The 21334-nt window shown below is 48.8% G+C and overlaps 1 protein-coding gene and 1 long non-coding RNA gene across 2 annotated transcripts in view; one reads left to right on the top strand and one right to left on the bottom strand.

Annotated features, from left to right (window-relative positions):
* The window catches only part of LOC144114535 (uncharacterized), a 140426-nt gene extending 129008 nt beyond the window's left edge, over positions 1-11418 (bottom strand). The window contains exon 1 of the long non-coding RNA XR_013311048.1: positions 11366-11418. This is a non-coding gene — a long non-coding RNA (uncharacterized LOC144114535). The remainder of the gene's footprint in view (positions 1-11365) is intronic.
* LOC144114534 (hemicentin-2-like) overlaps positions 1-21334 on the top strand; it is a 691994-nt gene that overhangs the window by 75867 nt on the left and 594793 nt on the right. The window lies entirely within an intron of this gene.

Below are 21334 nucleotides of genomic sequence, written 5' to 3'. Positions count from 1 at the left end.
CACAGTTCAAAGCCGCACGGACCCCACCCCGTGATTGGGTACGCTACCGAGAGCTCGCCGACCACAGCGGGCCCTGCTCTGACGGAACAAATGAGCGACACATTGCCTGGCACAAACAGGCATTTATTGCTACTGCAACAATAACGCCAGCTAGCAACAAAATACGCTGAGGAATCGAGGTTGTCTAGCTCACCAGCAAGGTTACGAGCGAATGTTCGCACATGCTAGGGCAAGGGATACTCCGAGGCCAGACGGGACGAGATACGGGAGCATGTCTCCCCGCCACTTCCTCGCCCCTCTGACGAAGAGCGGAGCCGCGTGCGAAACGTCCGCTCGCACCGACGATCGCAGCCGAAGAGAGAGAGAGAGAGCGCTCCCGTGCGCGCAGCAATGGGTGGATGGATGGAAGGTAGGAGCATCTCCTTTGAAACGGTGCGGTGGTAGTTGCCACCATGCTCACTTTTTTTCCTTTATTTCTGTTTAAATCTGCTGTAAGTTGTTAATAAAATTCGCCATTTTTTTAAATACGTCTTCCTACACTTTTAAACTTGTGTCACCTCTCTGCTTTTGATTCACCAATCCTCCAATCGCTTTTTGCTAATTTCCACTGCAGATTTATTTACATGACTATTGTTATCTCTAAACCCTAGGGCCTCAGGGAGAGTACCTGCATCGACATCGGGATGGATACCATCCCATTTTAGAATGAGGTGTTCTATTGTTTCGACAAATTTACCACACACAACACATGTGTCATCTTCGTTAAATTTCTTTTTGTAGATGCGCGTTCTAAGACACCCTGACCTAGCTTCAAAGAGGAGGGTACTGCCTCCTGAGTTATCATAAAACGTTTCCTTCCTGATCTGTCTTTTCCAGTATCGATATTGTTCTACACTATGCTTCTTTTCCATTGAATCTATCAAATTTTTACCTTCGACGTTTTTAACCTGTCGTTTAATGCTCTTTCTTTCTCCTTCCTCGCAATCACGCCGTCCGTGGCGCCCTGCCTTGTTAGTTAAGGTAGCTAACCAAGGAAAGTCACGTGGCGCGCCCCTCCTGAGGCGAAGCCGTGGGAGGGTGCGCTGCGGGAAAGCAAACAACAAGGGGAGGCTGTGGGGCAGTTTGGTTTATAGTTTGGTTTATGAGGGTTTAACGTCCCAAAGCGACTCAGGCTATGAGGGACGCCGTAGTGAAGGGCTCCGGAAATTTCGACCACCTGGGGTTCTTTAACGTGCACTCACATCGCACAGTACACGGGCCTCTAGAATTTCGCCTCCATCGAAATTCGACCGCCGCGGCCGGGATCGAACCCGCGTCTTTCGGGCCAGCAGCCGAGCACCATAACCACTCAGCCACCACGGCGGCCGCTGTGGGGTAGTCCCCACATCCCCCCAACCTTAAAAAGACGCTCGCTCCTAAGAGTACATACTATGGAGGAGTCTCCTGGTCTTCATGCACTTGAGGCAGGTCTTGCAGGTCACACCAGCAGCGTCCACGCTGACTTCCACAGTGTTCCGAAGGCAGCGTGAAGGTCTCCGCTGGGACGAATCGCATGGCCAGTGGACTCCGTGTACGCAGGCCCGCGAAGAGAAGGCCGGTTGGAAAACTGCAGGCCAGGATTCTGCAGTAGTCGCCAGAACAGCAGCCGGAGGTGACTGCTCCCTGTTCTCGCCACGGCTGCCCCGGATGGATGCGACGAACAGGATACAGGCCGCTTCGTCGCAGCAGGCGGCAGCGAGACGATGTGCTCCGGAAAGCAAGCCTGGGTGGCTCAACCGGATCTGAAAAATTGCCGAAACGTTCTCGGCGTGCCTTTAACGTAGGTCACGGAGGGGAAGCGGCGTCCGCAAGGGCCTCGTGGCACAATGCCTAACTCGCTAGCAAAACGTGTCGGGCGGCTGTGCAAACGCAAAGTTCGAGTGAACAAAGCCCTTTCTTGAGTTGAACGAGACTGCTCAGTTCGTGCGAGGTTACAAGAGAAAGTGTGCCCCTCGCAACCCCACGGTCCGGTGGTAATGCCTCTTCTGACGTGGTGCTGGCAGCTCCGAAAAGCATTAGGCCTGACTACCATTGACAACGGCCGTGAACAAAACAAACACCCGAGACGGGTTACGTGCGTACAGCCGCGAGGAGATATCAGCTTTGTGGGGTGGTCCTACACCGCTCACTGCACGAAGCAGCTTCTGAGCGGTCGGCGCCCACTGTATCGGACGGTGTCGGAGCGCCCGGTGCCGAGCTGCAATACCCGCGAACTCGTAGCTGTACCCGTGGCCCCAGGCCACCCGACTCCCGGAGCCGCGACTCCCAGAGTCGAAAAAGAGACAGCCGAGAAAAATATATGCAGAAAACTTGGACCACCCACGCGGCTTCCTTACTCACTCGCTTCGGGCTCGGCAACTCCCTCACGCTCCCTCGATGCGGACCAAGTGGTTCTCGTTGTGAAGAACTTTCTCGGAAAAACTTCACGCAATGAGTTCCCGAGCGAATAACCCTCCGCCGCCTACAATCTAAACCCCTGCCCGCATCATACAGCTCATCTGCACCCCCAAACACTCCTCCTTCCCCTGCAGAGGACCAGGCGGCTCACTCACACGACCGAGGAATTACTATCCGGGCAGGGCCCAGCCCGTGTCCCCAACACGCAGCTAGGTCAGCGAGGGGCAGGTTGACCACTTATCAGGGCATCACACGAAATTACCGACTTCAATGACGTCTTTACCCACTAGCCGACAGGTCGTCGCCTTTCTGTTGTGCGCGGCGGAGAGCGAAGGCCATCCTTATGTTTGTCGGCCGCCAAGCGCACTTGCGGCTATCGCCGCCTCTCTTCGCCGGCATCTGTCGCCCAATAAACGGTCCGAGTTTAAAGCCAGACTTTTGCTTGTCATTCACGTCTACGTCCATTCTCTCATCCGAGCCACGCGACAATATCTGTGTATGACGATCCCTCTGCTGCCTGTTGGAGCTGGCTCCTGTATGATATGCATCGAAGACATATGTAAAGAATACAGGAGACCGGCTATCTATCCGAGAAAACCAAAGTGTTTTTTGTCAGTTTCAACATATGTTTGCCTCTTTGCTTCCCTCCATAACAAATTTTTTTTAAAAAGTATGTTTTCCTTCGTACGACATAGGCAGCCTTTCATCTGTTTCCTTTTTCAGTTAGCACAGTAGAGCACGACCTCATTTTGTTACGCTGCAAAGCAGTCGTTGGTCACGCCTGTGAATTTCCCTGCTGCTCTTCCTACGGCTCTTTTATACGCAGCCTCTGCAGCGGTGGGCAGTGCAGAGCCGGTCACTTCCGAACGGGGAGACGAATTACCATAAGCTTCGCCGCACGGCCTGCTGCTTTGTACAGTCTTCCGCTGGGCCGCTCATATCGTGCATTCCCCGAAGAGCGCTGTCACCGAACGTTTTGGTATTGTGCGCATTCCAGTCGATATGCACTGCAGAAGGAGTCGTGGTAACAAGGCATCGGTGCTTCGCTGTTCGAATCTAACGTGTCTTTGCACACTGCGAGTTTCCTGAGCGCAGCGTGAGTTTGGTCGGCTGGATGTTTCTTGGAGACACTTCACCAGCGTTTTAGATCAAACACCCCCACCATTAAATTAGTCTCCTGAGAGCGGATGCGCGGGTCTGGATTCAATGGGAACTCAAATGTGGAGGCATGCAGTTTGTCGTGCACTTGATGCTCCCATTTTCAGCGATTATGAGCGACGGCGTGACGTTAGCATGAAAGTTTGTAGTTGTTTTCCTTTTTAAAGCTCTGACCTACCGGATGTTCATATGAGCATGGCCGCGCAAACGTCTTGCTCAAATGTGCCGTCGGGGAAATGTCGTTCGCGCAACTGTCTTGTACGTGACAACACCTGGCGTGCTCCATCAACGGCGCTCCGACCTCTTGGCATCAGTTGCTGTTCGGAATGCTTTGAGAACATGTTTTTGGGCTGTTATACGTCCTGCACTTCTCATTTCTGGCGCCTCACTTTTTATATCCACACACTATCAGAGGGTTTCAATTTAGCGTTGCAACGAGTGTTGTGAGCAGGTGTCACTTAAGAGATTCAGGCAATTAGCCTAATGTTTTCGGTGCCCGCATGTGCTTCTCTTTTCAAAGCAGTGCCAAATAGAGAACGAACGTGCCCTTGTGCAACGTAAGCAACTGTGGCACACTATCACTTGATGAGTTAGCGGGCTCGTAAAGCCTGACCGGTTGTAGCGGACTGACTATAAAGAAAGAAAGTTCGCAGTTTTAACTCCACTATTTTAAGAGTTATTTCATTTATCTTCGCAGTTACGATTATCATATAAGCGAACATTATTCTTTCTGTATCGTCCGCCGCCAACAATGATATTTCATTTTCATTCTCGCCATGCGTCTGAGCACGACCATGCGATCATTAGATGCTTGAGTGACTTCGAGTGAACCTTACTACGCAGAACCTTATAACGCTGTCGATCATTTTCTCGGAAGGATAGCGAAAGCCGTGAAATGTCTGGTATTCCCTGAGGCTCATGTGATGTACTGAAAATTCACCTTATCCTATAGGTGCAGCATTGTATAAGTCAATATAGGTGGGCTCGACGCGAGGTCGTTAAAAATTCTGACCTTCCACTAGCTTCTACTGAGGCCTCTATTCCACAGATCCTGGTCAAAAGTGCAACACCCTGTCGACACACACGTATGACATCTAATCAGAGCACAGCTCCTGCAAAGGCGTGTTAGTAAAGTGGCAAATCTTTGCCATTCTTCCCTTTCGCTTTTCCAGCAGCTGTTGTTCAGTAAAACGGCACCGCTTTAGTTGAGTGCTGCGGACCAAAAGGGGAAACCCCAGCGGCAGAAACCAAAATGCAAGGTGTGCGGCGTGTACGACGCGCAGTCGCGAGCCACTCAGCACATGCTTCGAATAATTCCAGCCCGACTGCCATGCACTTTGCAGGGCAAGATTGTGGCTTCTGGCAAAACAGAGAACGAATGGGGAGGTGGGGAAGTGGGAATCTCGGCCTCAACGGGCAGGGGCGTCACCCTCTCCCGGCATACGAGATTAGTCCGATACAGGCCCGTGCGGCTCTCGACGAGTGCATCGCCACCCTCGGCTTTTAGGGCATGAATAATAGACGGCGGGCGCCTTTTGTGCGCCGGTGCCGCGCGGCCTTCCGCGGATGTCTGCGCCGCGCTCGGAGGCGCTGCTCTGCGTGTGTGACGCATTTCAACGAGGCACCGCGAGCTCTAACCGTGCGCACGAGAGGGACGCCCCCAACGCTACACTGATCGGCGGTTCGCTCTCCGCTGCTGTCTGCCGGACTGACTGTCGTCGGCGAGCGCTGCGCTGCGCGTTGGTGCGTGCGCGCTCGTGGTCTCGAAGCGTAGGCAGACGGCAACTCAGTTTCGAAGGGCGCTTCCGTCACGAGGACGTCGAAGGATAGGAAGATTGCGCCTTCCACGGATCCCTTAAACGGTACACAGGCTGCTCCAACCGCACTTCGGAAGAGGACGGGGGGGGGGGGGGGGGTGCACGTGGACAGAGAAGAGTTGAGACTCGCAAGCTTCTCTTCATACACGCACTCATTATTACTCCGACAAAGAGAAATTCCTGGCCTCCACATCACATCTCTTTTTTGCGTTCGCGCCCGCCGTATTCTGTTCACTGTGCGATGTCAGTGCATTTTGACGGATAAGACGTCGATTACTAAGAACAGCATTGGGCGGATTCGTGCCTAAATCGTGAGAAAATATTTCCGCAAAGGTATTTTGGTGTTGCTAAATTGAGCCGTGCGCCAGAATGAAGTTCAAGTCATCACGCTGTTTTCGGTCTATTTTTCACTGGTTCAGAGGCACACGATACTTCAGAGGCACATGATACGCGGTTCAACCTTTTAACCTGGCTGCATTAATTTAGTGAACAAGCAAGTAAGCGCAATTTTTCCAGTTGTGCGCATGGCACTACGAAGAAGACTCCAGAAAACTCTCTGGTAATGGTGCATCAAATGTCCAACGGAATTCGGAGCCGTAATGTGAAATTTTTGTCTGCAAGTTCTCGCGCTTATTGTGCCCAGCGAACGTAACTCGGTTGAATGCGCTGAAAAATAAGCTGGTCCCCAGAACTATGGAGGCATCGCAAATTTAACTGCGATGATCGTTGACAAAGTGCGGCAGGCATCAGTTTGCAGCAGAAGATTAGTTGTCACTTAGCTCTGACCATTTCCGACGAAGAGTTTCAAAATGAAACAACTCTTGCCCTTCATATTACGAGGTCGCAATGTATACCTCAACAGCCATGTTTTTTCTAGCGATAGCTACATCACGGTAGCATTTCGAGCCTTCAGCGTGGCGGCGCCGTGGAGGTGGCTACGCCGCCACGCTGTGACGTGGTTGGTTACGTGGTGCGGAGCAGCTGCCGGCGGGGCGGAGCCGTGGCTGATCACGTGGTTGGTCATGTGACCAGGCACGTTTTGCGGAGCAGCTCCTGCTGCCGGCGGCGCGCCGGCGAAACCGAGTTGCCACAGCTGTGAGCATGCACCGGGTCAAGTGGGACGAAGATGAAGAAGGAACGCCCAGCGAAACGGAGCGGCGAAAGACTGACTTTGCAATTCAACTGAGCAAGTTCCACTCGGCCAGCTGTAGCTATCGCGTCACTCTGGGTTTAACCAGAGCTAAACCACCGCCCATTTTTTTTTGATGAACCGACTCCAGCTACGAGGGATGCCGTACTGGAAGGCTCCGGATAATTTCGACCACGTGGGGTTCTTTAGCGTTCGCTGACATAGCTGAGTACACGGGCCTACAACCTTTCGCCTAAATACAAATGCGACTGCCGCGGGCGGTATCGAACCCGCTTATTTCGGATCAGCAGCCGACCATCATAACCACTGAGTCAATGTGCAGTTGGGAGCCGCTTCTTCAGATATGTAATTTAGAAATGAATTTTATGAGCACAGCCCGTATAGTAAACATTCATCACAGTGGCAGTAAACCATCTCGGCGTGTTTAGTAGTCTGGGTCCGTCATACACATCGAGAAACCATAGCTCCAAAATAGCCGGGAGTCCCGTCTGTCGGCTCAAGAAAATTTTTAGCAAATTTGTTTTCAAGGACACGAAATGGTACCAGCCTACAATACTTGCTACGCAAAGGGAAATGGTAAGTGTAACGTTAGGAGACAGCAAAAGAGTGAGGGAACGCGAGTTAGTGATATACCTTAACTGAAATGGAGAGGAAATGGACGTGGGCAGGGCATGTAATGTGATGGTAACCGATTGTCCCTTAAGGTAGCGGAGTGACTACTAAAAGAAGGCAAGCGTAGCCTCGTACCGCAGTGAGTGAGTTAGGCGGATGAAATTATAGAGTTAGTAGGGATAAAGCGGCCACAGCTGGAGTAGGACAGTGTTAGCCAGATGTCACTGCAAGATGCCTTTCCCCGAGCAGTGGACGTGGATAGAATTTCGTTGATGATGATTGCGCTTGCGTGTAAAGCCTCTCTTTGCCTGTGAGCCTAAATTGACAGATATATTGGCCCCTTTGAACTTAACAGTCAAATGGTTAAATGCCCAGCTCAAATATTCTTCACTGCACAACAACTTTTTCTATTGAACAAGGCACTGCTTGATGCTCTCAAACATAAATTTCCCTAATTAAAGCAGCAATGACTTTTCTACGTTTTGTAATTAAGGGAAAAAGTATTCACGCAGTGTGCCCACTTGGAGCGACCCAGTAAAAGATAAAAGCTATACAAAGCAGCGTAAAAAAATTGGCGGTGGTTTATCTCGGGTTAAACCTGGAGTGACGCGATAGCTACAGGTGGATGAGTGGAACTTGGTCACGTGACCAACCACGTGACGAACCACGTGATTAGCCACGGCGCCGCGCCGCCGGCAGCTGCTCCGCGCCACGTGACCAACCACCTGACAGCGTGGCGGCGCCTCCACGCTGAAGGCTCGAAATGATACCGTAATGTAGCTATCGCTACAAAAACAAGAACAGATTTCAGCGACTCTTTAACTCGTCGCAGATTAGCTAGGGCGGTCTGTCGAGGGGGCAGGCTGGGGCTCAAGGCAGCGAATGTCAACGCTTGGTTGTTCTAATCAAGTACGCGCCTGAGTGTTCGAAGCACAGCGACGAACTTAGTTTCAATCAGACCGTTTCCGACGGCTAAAGTGTTTACTCGTCGTAAGATATGTCATATGTGAAACTGCGAAGGTCAGCGAGTAATACCTAAAGAGGCTACAGTTCTGAAATAGTAGGACCGTTACAAACAGACGCTCCCGATTTCGAGCAGTAATGTTGTTTTTATGTGCACAGCGCTCATGCCTTTTATTGACCTTATTCCACTGCAAATACGTAAATATAGACCTATAACGAACGACCTAACAACCTATTGAATTATTCACGATGCGGCGCTAAATTTAGCATCCAGCAGGCCGTTAGCACGGGAGCCAAACGTAAAGTTTTCGATCACTTGAGGCGGGCGCTTGCATATGGTTTGCGAGCATGAGTCTCGTTTAGAGACGCAGGCTAAGATGAGGACCATGATTTTTCTGTGCGGTGCAATAAATTACTTCTACGACAATTTTGTGCACCCTCTTGTGTTTGCGACACACAGGCACAAAATGTGATAGAGCGAAGCCATGAAAGCCCGGATTCATACAAACCGTTTGTTTCCTAACAAGGAAAGAAAAAGGGACATGGTTTACTCCCCACTTAACTTGTCCCAGACTAAAACATCGTGATATTAAAAAAAAACAGAATTGCACACCCGATCCGGAGGGATAAGTTAGGTTTCAGGTGCCTCTTTTTATTTATTGATTTTTTTTGAAAACTAAGGGCAAAATGTTGGCTATCCGGTTATGCAATATTCTGTACGCAATAGACGTTAAATTATAATGGTTAAAAAACAACATTATTGCATATGAATAGTAACAAATTTCCCACACCTATCGTTTCCCAAAGTTGAGTGAAAAAGACGGCATCGAACTCAAGATTACAGTGTTAGGACGAGTAAAGATGCGCAATGTATCGCCACAGCAACGTTCTGAAAGGGGCACAGGCACAAAATTTTGAACGCAAACAAGCGATATGATTGGTTTCGTGGACGTCAGGAGATTCCTTCCAGCAAGTTTCAGTCGCAGGCTTTGAGTGGAAGATAAATTAATACGAGTTTTATTGTTGTCCGAGGATCCGCTTGGCATTCGCATTGAGTCATATCAAGGTGCACTTGCCCTAATTATTGTAACGTCTCAGAACTCACTGGTAGAGCCGCCGCGGTGGCTCAGTGGTTATGGCGCTCGGCTGCCGGCCCGAAAGACGCGGGATCGATCCCGGCCGCGGCGGTCGAATTTCGATGGAGGCGAAATGTTAAAGGCCTGTGTACTGTGCGATGTCAGTGCATGTTAAGAGCCCCAGGTGGTCTAAATTCCCGGAGCCCTTCACCGCGGCGTCTCTCATAGCCCGAGTCGCTTTGGGACGTTCAAAACCCCCATAAACCAAAACCTAACCAGAACTCACTGGTTGTTCGCAGGAACAACCAGTGCTTGCCTACGACGCCTTCGTCATTATGGTAGTCTCGGCTATCCGGTAGACTGTGACGTCAAGGGGCCCCTCAGAGCGGGCGGCAACCGAGACCGAAACTGCCGCTGCAAAATCGTTGGTTAGTTGCTATTAGCACTGCGCACTAATGTTTTTAGCTCATTTTCATGACTATTAGGCTCACAGGCCTCATTCAAGTAAAAAAAGTTAGTAAAACTAAGATGACTTGCTTAGAGTATCATACAGCGACAGCTGGTTGGAAATAGGCGACGTTTCCGACAGGTCGGGTCGAACTGGCGCATGCATGCAATGACGACGGTAGTGCGGGCACGTTTTATGCACGCGACGAGCCGACCTGACACACAAATAGCTACTTGGCTTTGCTCTTATATTTCGATCACGTTCAGTTACTTGGCTTCGCATCTCTTTGCGAGCATGTTTAGCTACGTGGCTGCGGGCTGTTTATTTCGAGCACGTTTAGGTATTTGGCTCAGCCTCTCTGTTTCGAACTCGTTTGACCACTGGGCTTCGCTGTTTTATGAGCCAGCACCACCGCTGGCGGTGCTGTCTTGCGCGTTCGGCTCGGATATCAACACGCTTTCTACATTCCGATCGGAGTGGAGAATAGCCACTTCCGCTGGCATGGCGAATCTACGAGCATCCCACGGCGCACACTTTTCACGAATATCCATCCATGGACTTCTTCGCACTTCGTCTACACGGCATTGAACTCCACAGCAGTGTCTTCTGAGAAAAGGAAACGGTGCAGTAACTGTCCCATATATCGGTGGACACCTCAACCCCAGCTACAGGAGGCGTGGCGAGGACAGGGTAGAAAGGAAAGACGCAGAGCAGCGCGGGGGGAAGCGTGGGGGGTAGGTAGGAAGGTGGCAGTAAAAGAAGACAAAGAGGTGCTGCGCTTTGCCGAGGCTTCGGGGGAGTCCATTACAAGTCATCGCTTTCGCCCTTCCTTCTTTATTTCCGTCATGGCGCGGTTCTACGTCTTTTGAAAACATCATGGCTTACTCCTACTGCCATTATAAGCATGCAGTTGCATAATTTACTCTCCGTGTATGCGCGCTTTCGGAATGTCATTATTATAAGTGACATAAGTTGGCGAAGCTAACTTCGGAGGTAACGTGAACTGGCACTCAGAATAAAAGGAAGACAACATTTTTTGAAACTCGTTTAAGCACCATCGCGCGCATCTCGTGGGCCCTAAAGGAAAGCCCCGAGGCTTTGGAAGCTCGCCCCTCTGTGGAAGGTGCCTGCAAATGATGGTGCTTCCTAGTTTGGTGACATCGTACCGCTGAGCTCCGTGCGTCGCGGTGGCTCAGTGGTTCGATCGCGATCCCGGCGGCAGCGTTTCGATGGAGGTGAAGGGCTCCAGTGTGCTTTTACAATTGCCCGTCGATGGGATAGAGTTAACGGCGTGAGTGAGAGCCGCCGGTTAAGTTAGTGGAAAGGAACGGCGAAGTAACTGTTTTGCTTCACGGTGGACATTCAACCTCCAAAGCGGAATGCGTAACGTAACATGACGCGTTACGGCTGCCGTTGTACCCCTAAATGGCGTTTGCAATGCAAATACAGCTTTCGCTGTAAAAAAGACGCCCAATAACTTTGTGCCTGTGCCTCTTTAAACCATGTGGCTATATTTGCGTTGAGTACATTGTGCACAGTGCATAGATGTTTCACTTAATCGCCATGTTAGCAAAGCGAAATTCTAGGCTAGGAAGGTTTCCTGAACTTCCATGCCACTTGTCAGGGGCCATGCGCATAACCCAGAACAGCGAGAAATGCGTCGCCTCTTTGCGCTCCAACTGCAGAATTATTGTGCCGCACTCACCGGCAACGCCTGCTTTGTGGACAGCTCTTAGCTTGCAAGGAGATTATATCCTGCACAAAAAGCGAGAGAGCGAGGATATGATTTCACATCTTCCGACTCAGTGAAATCCAAAGCGGTGGCAGGCTTAGGGATTATAAACGAAAATTAAATACCTTTGCATAAGCAACCATCCTACTTTCTTTCTTCTTTTTCATTTTTAGCGCAAACAGCCGCGCACAAGGGGCGAGCCCTGAGACAATGATGCCACAATGGAATCCCTTTGAACGGGAGGCATCTCATGATACGAAAAATGGCTCCCTTCGAATCAAGTAGCGCTTTATTTTTGTTCTCTGAAAAAAATCGCTAAGAACTGAGGCTTTTTCTTTCAGAATACTGCGAACGGTGCATGTTGACGATTTGTATTTGATGTGTTGTATTTAATTTACCTGAAATTACTTATGCGGTTATGTCTAAAAAAATACGTGTACCTTCACGGTGCTGGCTTCATTGTGGATGCAATGCCACGATACCATTCTTGCTGCTTCTGCTCCCCAGTAGACATAAAATAAAAACTACTTCTAATTTTAACGAGCGACCCGAATTCATTGGCGGGGGTCATAATCGTATTTTTGTCGACGTCCTAATGCCACCATTATTGACGTCTCTTGTCGTTTAGCTGACGATTCAGATTTCAGCCCCCCCCCCCCCCCCCCTCCTCCCTTGCTTTCCCTCCTTTCGTTTTTTTTTTCTTCAAATCTGGAGCAGCCCACACCGCAGCTTTTCCCGTATTTTATTGATAAGTATGAGCAAAACAAAGAGTGCAGTTTTATTGCTTCCGAAGGCATGGAAAGTAAAGCAAATTTTCACCAATAACTGAACAGCTTAGACATCTCATCACCGTATACCTTGCTATATACTTCATAAAGCAAACACGGTAAGGAAAAACTAAATGCCAAGAATAATGGCCTTCCATGCTGAATTAGGCAGCGTGCTTCCATATTTCAACATGAACTACCAAAGTTCTAGTGTGGGGAGCGTTGTTTTCGTTTCGTTCGATTTTCAGCAGCGTCTGTTCATAGTTATCAGTAATTTTTGTTTTATTTTTCGCAGGCGCGGAGAAAGAGAGAGAAAGTAAATTTTGTGTTAGCATGCATTGTGCTGCCCGCACAGAATATATCTTCACATAATGACCCTTTATACACCCATGATAATCCTGCAAAATGCGCTCAGATAACTACGTAGGTTCCTTCGATTTTACTCGAGGCAACCTTGGCACGGCATAAACAACGCGAAGAACTTTTCTGGGGGATTGAATTCGTGGACCGTCGATTAGGCTTAGAGCACTCTTCCAATGACTCCGCGGATCGTTGTCTTATAATTAAACTTGAGCATAATGACATTCATGTGTCGCATTTGCGCGGCAATAAAATTGAAGTATCGGAAACTATTTCCAACTGAAACCCATTTCATTTATTTGGTGACTAATCAGCAGTAGAAGAGTGCGCGCCGTTAAAGGGCATCTTGAGAAAACGAAGCCGCACGAAAAAACGGGGACGAAAAATACACACATACGACAGGACGAATGCTGCAGCTGTGCCATTTTCGGAGAATTCTACGATATTCAAGGATTCAAGTCTGTGCAGCCTGTAGGTAAAGCAAGCCAAGTGCTTTTGCTCTGGGATTTAAAGTGGCGGCGCAATCACCGAATAAAACTCAGCCTTTTCCTTAGAGCGCAATAGAAGCGCGGAGAAGCTCGGTGGTAACGTCACGGTCGGGGAATTTCAATTTCCGCTGCCTTCACCCACACCCTGCCGTGCGCCGTCGGCTGCCGCTAAACAATGCTTCGCGGGATTTGCCTTCGGTGGCTTCTTTTATTCCTTGAAAGCAAGCCTTTCTGTTTTGGAAGTGTGCCACCACCGTAGATAATGTCATCATGCATCCTCCACCCGGTGTTGTATGCTGCGGCAAAGCCTGATAGTCGTTAATCAGAGATTGAGTCTCCAGTTAAAATGCTAGCCCAAAAAGGCTTAACATTCTTTACCTGCAAGTTTCGAACACTCGATCGCTTGAAACTCTTCGATATTAAAACCACTTCAGTCACCCTTTAATGTCACCACTCTTAATCTAGTGCTGCACGTGTAATTATTGAAGAGCATTACTATCGACTCACGAAACAAGACGCTCAGTCATATGCGCAGAAGCATACAAAGAGTTTTACGCAGGCCCATTGTTTTGTTGCTCAGTGGTAAGAAGCTAAAATTCCTTTGAATTTTTTTTTGTTGCGTCGATGAAGGCTGCGTGTTTTCATTGCGTAAGGACGCTTGCTCTGTGGAAAAAAAAAAAATCTTTCTCTTGGGCTAAAATGTGCTGACAACAGCTGCCCACATTCCGCGGCCCCACCTCTGCCACCTCTGCATGAGTTCTTAATGAGAAGGCCTAAACTCTGACCTGCCTGGATAACATTCGAAGTGACCAACAAGTGTAACGCAGTTGTTTTCAGTTGCAACACAAAACCTCAACGGTGTTCAAACCGAACAAACTTTAAGGCATTTGTCGCTATAAACCTAAATTACAGTCGCAAAATCAATCAAATTGGGCTTATGTTCAGCTACGAAGCAGAAGCAAAAATTTTCCAAAACCATCAAAACTTTTTTTTTTCTCAAGAACGAATTCGATGTTCGACATTGCTTCTCTCCGTTCTCAACTTCAATTTACTCGGCAGAAATTAGCGCTCTCTTCGCTGCTTCATTTTTTTTTCCGCCTCGCTTTCGACGTTCATTTGTGTGCGCCCTGCATCTAGTCACGCTTCAGGGTAACATCATTTCTCATTCGCATTGAATTAGCTATGGGGAGATTTGCGTGTTATTTCCTCTGTGCGCTGGCGGGCTATGCTCAGCCTTGCTTTTCTCTTGGCCATGCCGGCACGAAGGGGGGCACTTAACTCCCCCGTGGCACTGAATAAACAACGGCGGTGTCATTACAGCTACCCGCACAATAGAAAATGGGGTCGTGCAAGGGCATGAGCTATTGCGCTGAGAGTTCAGGCTCTTCTTGAGCGGCGTGTCCGTCAGACGCAGACTTAATGAGTTTTGCCAATTTTTTGTCTCCGAATTTTTTTAATTATACTCTCGGTGTCTGCGTTCATGGCTGCCCCCTCGTATGACACGAAGCGTCCTTGAGATGTTGAAAACAAGTCATCCTGGACATTATCACAAATTTCCTTTTTTAATAATGATTCGTATGAATTATTGGTGAAGGTAACTTTTCGCGTCTGACACACTCGACCACGCGACCGAGCCGCGTAGTTGGAACAGCTCACAAAGAGTCAATCTGGCATGTTGTGGACGGGCACTGGCGGCTAAGTTGCTGAGATATATTTCTGACACCACCGCCCATAGAGCTGCGGCACATTTCATTGCGCAGACTAGAGGTATTTGTTTTAATGCGAAAGCATTACTAGCCCCGTTAGATGAAATTCCGTCGGCGACCGTCGTTGAGGCCGAGAGATGGTCTTAAAAAGGTGACGTCATCACGCCATCTCTCAGCGAGGCGCACGCGTTGCGTCAAGGCGTGAAGGCCAAGCGCGCTGGGGAGAGCCGCCTAGGGAGAGCGGTGGCAACTAACCTTCAAGGCCAAGCGCGCCGCAGCGCGTTGTGAGAGGCCATGGCGAGAGAACGTCGCCGCCAAGGCAATGTGGAGCTCGAAATTCCGAATGCGTGCCGGTCTTCGCGCACAACAAACCATGCAGATGAACCATCTCGCAGAAAGTCAAAAAGCCAACAAGGCAGCGGAGGGCCTGAGGGTGGTTGACAGCGTTTCGACAAGAGGCCTTGCCTTCGTATGGGCAAAGCGTTCATCATTGGCGGGTGCAAAATATGGCCTTCACTCCGAGGAGGAAGGCCCGGTGATGGGGAAGAGGTGTGAAGTGGAAAAGGGTGTTAGTATGGGTAGGAGTGAATTCCTTGTCCAGACATGAAGGCTGCTAAAGGGGATTAGGCGGTTGATTTGCAAAACTGTTAAAAGAGAAAAACCAGCTCAGCAGAAAGGAATCCAGGGGTGTGGAGCGTGGAGAGATAGCGAGCGTGGGCTTCTAAGGCTGTGTGTTCAGTTGTGACAGGTGGCTTGGTATTCTCCCTCTGCTACCTTTGTCCGCCCGTCTATCGTTCCTAAGACCAGTACTTCGCCGAGTGAGTGGCACGTCGCTCAGGAGCGGCAAGGACTCGCATGTTATATGGTGGCGCTATAGAAAACACAGCGCAAGAAATAGGTAAAATTAGGCTGATTGGGCCAGCAGTGCAGTGTGTTCTGAATACCATGGCGAGATCCGAATAGAAAGCACCGGTTGCGGAAGGCCATTCCAACCTCAGACCACTCTTAAGGGAAGGCATGCTGTGAACCGCATTCTCGCTTCGGGATTTTCTATCGCACAGTGAGGCCGCCGTGTAGCGCGTACGTACAGGGTCGTCCATCGCTCCGTGCTGCCGACGTAGAGAGCCTCGATGCCAGCGCAGCCGGGGTGGAGACAACTTCAGCGGCGCCGCCATATTGAATCACACGGGATCAGCGGCGCTAGCGTTTATAACGGCGCCGTCCATGCTCTCGGCGCGCTTCAAAGTGCTTTAACTTGAACGGCCTTTTGCAGCGAGAGCTACACTGGGCTACCAATCGAGCATTTCGCGGTACATGGGAGAGGCCAGTTGTGATTCAATATGGCGGCGTCGCTTAACCTATCTACACCCGGGGCTGGCATCGAGGCACCCTACTGCCGACACTCCGCGGGGCGCCTCTGGAGGGCGCCGTGGAAACTTGAGCAGCAGCAGTGCGCTCTGTATTGCAGTGAAGTGGGCTTCAATTTTGCACTTCGTCCGCATAACGCAGACAACAGAAGCGTTTTAGACTAAGCAAAAGACTGCCGAAAAGCCTATCAGCCGCTTTTATCCCGGACCCGCCGCGGTGGCTTAGTGGTTAGGGCGCTCGACTACTGATCCAGGAGTTCCCGGGTTCGAACCCGACCGCGGCGGCTGCGTTTTGATGGAGGAAAAACGCTGACGACCGTGTTCTGTGCGATGTCAGTGGACATTAAAGATCCCCAGGTGGTCGAAATTATTCCGGAGCCCTCCACTACGGCACCTCTTTCTTCCTTTCTTTCACTCCCTCCTTTATCCCTTCCCTTACGGCGCGATTCAGGTGTCCAACGATATATCAGACAGATACTGCGCCATTTCCTTTCCCCAAAAAACCAATTATTATTATTATTATTTTATTCCGTTGCAGCAACAGTAGCAAAGCTTTGACTATTACGCGGCGCGCATTTTCTCTTCAGTGTCTTTGTAGGTTTCAACTTAACCAGACAAGCAGAAGACATTGGTATTGTTTCTGCAACACGATAAAAGCAACTGATAGGCTTCTTAGCAGTCTTTTGTTTAGCCAGAAATGTTTCTCCGATCGGCGTTTTGCGGACGCAGTGCAAAGCTGAAGCCCACTTCACCGCAATACAGAGCACATTGTAGCAGACGACGCGCGAAGTCCCGCCTGCGGCTCTTGCTGCTCCTGCGCAATAGTTTCTACGGCGCCCACCAGGGGCGCCCCCGCGGAGCGCCGGCAGCGCGGAGCGACATTCTAACTAAATGTGGACGACCCTGTACGTGGTCACGAAGGGCGTCCTGTACATGGCAGTCCGCATTTTGCCCTCGAGTCTCGCCGTCACATTGTCCCATAAGCGTGAGAAAAGGCCACCCTTAGCGAGGCGGTTTATAGCACGCGGTTCAGGACCTGGCTCTGGCGCCTCACAGTCGCCGTGAATACTGCAGGTAGTCATGAACGCTGTTCCAAGGAAGGAGCGGCGGAGGTCACCTCTATAACACTGCTGCTCTACGGTTGTGGAAGAAGGTTTCATACATGGCCGTAAGCCTTTTAATGCTTAACCTGTATTCCACATTCGTTCGGCAGTACGCCATTATAGTGGAATTGTTTAGTCTATAGTGGATGTGTGCTTTGTCAACGTTGCTCGGCATGGTTGAACATGGAGCAGAAACCCTACTTTCTTCCGCACTTGCGTAAAGGGCTGCGATATTTTACTGGACATATGAGAGGATCACGACTGCCCTAAAGTTTCTTTTTTTGTGCCTTCCAGCCACAGCTGCCGGGGCACTTTCTTCGCGGTGGACATGCCGCCGTTGTCTTTGGCCTCGTAGTTTGTCGAAGCCGGAAACTTCTGAGCTCACCTGCTCCCCGATGAGAATGTTATGCCTGTGGGCCTGAGCTATGCGGACAGGTAGGAGAAGAGGGTGATTTCTCTAGAGACTGACCCATTTTTCGCCCGTGCTGTTCAGTTGGGCCAGCATGTTAACTCTGCCCTGGAGAGGGGGGGGGGGGGGGGATACTGTTGTATCTACACTTATCATTGACAATTTTTCACTTCCATTATGAAAAAACGAGTGTTTTTTGTTGTTTTTCCTTCTTCGTGAAGAAGCGGGTTATTTTCCTACCCGTTATGTGCAACAGCTAAACTCTGTACAGCTTGATTTTCGTTCCCTAGGAATTCATATTAAGACCATCAGCCCTTCGCTATTTTCACCCTGGGAAGAATTTGCAGCGGCTGGGAGTCCGAAATTGTCCCGAACATTAACAGGCGAAAAACTGCGCCGTTGCGGACGAACTCTCTGGGTAATTTTTTTTTTTTTGCTTCCGCATAATTAGTTCCGCGCTGTGTACTTGTAAGGCCAGTAGTGCTACGTGATAGAAGTGCTGGAAGCGTGGAAAATGGCGTGCGCTGGCAGGGAGGTTTTGCAGCGCGACTGAGATTCAAAAAAGGCCGGTGTTCCATTGAGTGAATAGATATATAACGATAGGCCCCAGGGTTCGGGATGAAGTCAGAATTCAAACATTGGAGCTTATCGCGAACAGCGCTTAGAATTCAATTCGTGATTGCTCATTTCGGCCCCGAAAGTTCGATTAAAGACGCTATGTTACATTACGGAGTAACACAAGAGATATTTTTTTAAAGAGAGCCTGCCGAGGAGAGAGAACTCGCATGTAATTAAGCCCCACCTACAGCGTTACGTAGCCTGTGTTTTCGACCGACAACTTGACAGACGCTCACATGCGTAGTATTTCACTGATATGGTTATTTTTTAGCGCTTAACGTGGAAACGCACTGCTACCACGCTCAAATACTATTTTTGAGAACAAGAAGAAAATCCTGGTGGCCAAAATGCATTAGCATTGCGCATTAAATACTATGCGGACAAGTGACCTGAGTAAACCTGTGCTTCCTGGGGTGGTTAGTGTAAGAACTTGTACCTGTATTTGAAACCATCATTGGCATATTAACTTATTTTCTAACTTTCTCGAATCAGGCTAGGGCACCTCTTCCCTGCTAATTGTCAAGCCTCACCTCTCTACTGCATCAATCATTATCACGCCTGTAACCTTCTAACAGGTTGAACGAGACTATTTTTTGCAGCCATAATTTAATAACAGATCGAACACGGTGATTTTTTACTTAAGGTACAGCAGCGACGTGGAAGTGACGTGGCACTCGCGTGAAGTAATAAAGTGCCGATCCGACAAACCTGTTTGCGCGCGCGCGTAATAACGGCTCTTCATCGATCGAAGTTGGCTAAATAACAAACTGTCAACGGCGCACGGTCAGGTATGGTTGGATCCCACTTGCGAGGCGAATCTCATGTCTGAAGTGAAATGTGGCTTGGATGTGCAGCGCGAAATCATTTTTCATCATTTTTCACCCTCATCTGCTATGTCCTCCGTAAATTTAAGTCAGCTATTATCCCAACGGAAAACTGATTCCTTAAAGCTTCTCCACTGTATAGTGCCTTCTGCTTGGGGCCTTTCAGATGGAAGCCATATCTCGTTCTGACAACCATCTGCAACTATGAGCCATCAAAATCTTAATATCCAAATATTTTTTGCGCCTACTAACGCCTTCAAATATAGCTTTTTTCCTCGTACTGTGCAGAGCTGGAACTCTTTAGAAGGCAACACACGTTCATTATGGCTTTCTGATTTCGTGTCTGCAAATTGAGTCGTTATGACATGCGGAGGTATTGTGTTTATATTTTATTGTGGCCATGTTCTCTTTGGTGCGTGAAACTGTATATCGCAATTTATTTTATGTAACCAACCCCTGCTACAGCGCCTGCATGGGGCTGTAGTATTTTCAAATAAATAAATAAACAGTGAGCACTAAACAGAATCATCACGAGTCATCCGGATTTCATGCGAAATTTATTTGAAAACGACAGTATAAGCCCCAGCCGCACACACTTTTCGATATCGCATTTTCTTTCCCCGTCTTGATGAACACGTCGGGAAATACATAGCTTGTACAAACGTTAATGCGCACCTTGACTATATGCATTTTAATGCACAGTCTGTAAGAAATAAGTACGATGAGGGAACAACATTTGATGAATTTATGCTCAATTTTTATTTCATAATAATCACCGAAACATGCTATAAAACGCAGAAAAAAGTGGTCTGTTTTCCCGGTTACAGTTTTTACCTAAATGACTCCAGAGGCGCGGTGAGGGAATATTGCAGTTTGTATCAGAGCAGATGCACTGTCTAGTACTTCCCCATTTCTCGGCTATTGCTCCAGATTACGAGACAATGACGCTCCAATGCATACAGTCAATATTAACGCGATAGCGTTAATGAAATAGCTCGTGTCGCAGAAAATACGGCGTCGCCGACAGCGTTGACCACGAACGAAAAATCCGTGAAAAATGCCCAGAGAAGCAACCTAGGAGACAGGTGCGCCCGTAAATAACGTATCCTTGAGGCATCATCACAACCTGCCCACCTGATTGTAAGCAAACTGCTCACCTTGGCAGGTGGCAGCTAAATTAATGATTGGTCGCTAGAGGTTGCCCAGAAAGTGCAACGTGGGTCTCACAAGCCCCACCGGTGGCAACGCCTGCCATCGCAGGGCAGTGACGCCACTGCGCCAGGAGTGGTAGGAGGACTACCAACGATCCATGAGTGTAAAGTCGAGAATGACCAATTCTGGGCATATATGGGCATTAACCCATTAACGCTATCGCTTCATATACCCTTAAGGCGGAGCCTAAGTGTCTCTTCAATGTTTTTTTTATTTGTCGGCAGCCTTGTGAGTACTGATAAATTTCTTGTATACTTAGAAAAGTTCCTTAATTTCGTTTTTTTCAATAAGCTGCATATTACCATCGGTGAGGATTGCAACATTAACATGCTTCAGCCTATTTCAAATTCGCAGGATCTGGCTTTGCTTCTGGATACATTTCATTGCTCAAATTTGATAACGGAGCCTTCACGCTTCAGCTATGCCTGTGAAAGTAGTCTTGGCATATTCATCACGAACAACCCCAAAGACCGCGTCAAACCAGGCGTTATGGCTGCAGATGTGGGTGATGATTTGCCTATTTTTTGTTTCGCAAGCCCGGCAAGCTGTGTAAGGAATATGAAAAGCGTTGTGAATCACTTTTACTTGGAAAAATTTAAAAAAATGGGTAGTTGAGCAAATCGAATTTACATCCGTGCTTGATGCCTACTGCTGATGATGCCTGCGAAAGGTTTTATGGTCTCCTTTTAAACATGCCTACACAGATCTGTTTAATTACAAACCAATAAAAAGTATAAAAAATTTCGCTAACTATAGCTCACTGAAGAGTGCATTGAATGACGGCTAAGAAAAGCCATGTATTTTCAATTATTGAAACAATAGGCCCCACTGCTTTCTCAACGTTTAAGAAATGCAAAAACAGAGTTACAGAGGTTCCACGAAACTCTAAACACAGTTATTTTTAAAATATTTTTGGCCACGGTGCCACTCGGAGGGATGTTATTGGCGGGAATTGAATGTACTTTTAAATCGAAGTACACACGAAAGTGAGGACTTGGCAATTACAATAAATAGTCAGTTCTAAAGGGGCTCTGAAACATCTTCCGAGGAGAGGAAATCAACTCGCTCAATCCCTGCATTTTGTTGTC

Source organism: Amblyomma americanum, chromosome 1 (assembly GCF_052857255.1).
Source record: "Amblyomma americanum isolate KBUSLIRL-KWMA chromosome 1, ASM5285725v1, whole genome shotgun sequence".
Lineage (NCBI taxonomy): Eukaryota > Metazoa > Arthropoda > Arachnida > Ixodida > Ixodidae > Amblyomma > Amblyomma americanum.
The sequence above is the reverse complement of the archived record's forward strand: the minus strand, read 5'-3'. Positions and strand labels throughout refer to the sequence as shown.